Raw genomic sequence first — 1,043 nt, 5'->3', positions numbered from 1 at the left:
TGGGCAGACTGCTCTCATCAGATCACTTGATTGCATTATAAAAATGCGTCCGTGACTGATGATATATACAATGAGCCTCGGTGGCTCAGTTGGTTAGACACTCGGGCTTCACCTCAGTGGTCCGGGGATCGATCCCTGAGCCGGTACCTCTAGAAATTTTTCAATGTACCTTTACCGAGGTTCTGGTGGTTCGGAACCCACCTTAAGCTGTATGTCCCCCCATCGTGTACTTGACTGCAACCCAGTTCGTCAATGATGGGGTAAAAACCAGGCTTTGTCCAATATGTCTGGGCAGACTGCTCTCATCAGATCACTTGATTGCATTATAAAAATGCGTCCGTGACTGATGATATATACCGGGACAGCCCCGTGTCAAGTAATAAAAAATAAAATCCAACTCTAACCAAAAATGCTTTCGATACGTTGGGCAGTAACCATCTTATGCCTGTGGCAAAAATTAATTGTTTAAAACAATTAATTTTTTTTATTAATAGAGTCTTGGTGGCTCAGTTGGTTAGACACTTGGACTTCACCTCAGAGGTCCGGGGTTCGATCCCTGAGCCGGTACATCTGGAAATTTTTTAATGTACCTTTACCGAGGTTCTGGTGGTTCGGAACCCAACTTAAGCTGTAGGTCCCCCCATCGTGTACTTGACTGCAACCCAGTCCGCCAATGATAGGGTAAAAACCAGGCTTTGTCCAATATGTCTGGGCAGACTGCTCTCATCAGATCACTTGATTGCATTATAAAAATGCGTCCGTGACTGATGATATATACCGGGACAGCCCCGTGTCAAATAATCAAAAATAAAATCCAACTCTAACCAAAAATGCTTTCGATACGTTGGGCAGTAACCATCTTATGCTTGTGGCAAAAATTAATTGTTTAAAACAATAAATTTTTTTTATTAATAGAGTCTCGGTGGCTCAGTTGGTTAGATACTTGGACTTCACCTCAGAGGTCCGGGGTTCGATCCCTGAGCCGGTACATCTGGAAATTTTTCAATGTACCTTTACCGAGGTTCTGGTGGTTCGGAACCCAA

Source organism: Belonocnema kinseyi, chromosome 2 (genome assembly GCF_010883055.1).
Source record: "Belonocnema kinseyi isolate 2016_QV_RU_SX_M_011 chromosome 2, B_treatae_v1, whole genome shotgun sequence".
NCBI classification, from domain to species: domain Eukaryota; kingdom Metazoa; phylum Arthropoda; class Insecta; order Hymenoptera; family Cynipidae; genus Belonocnema; species Belonocnema kinseyi.
The sequence above is the reverse complement of the archived record's forward strand: the minus strand, read 5'-3'. Positions refer to the sequence as shown.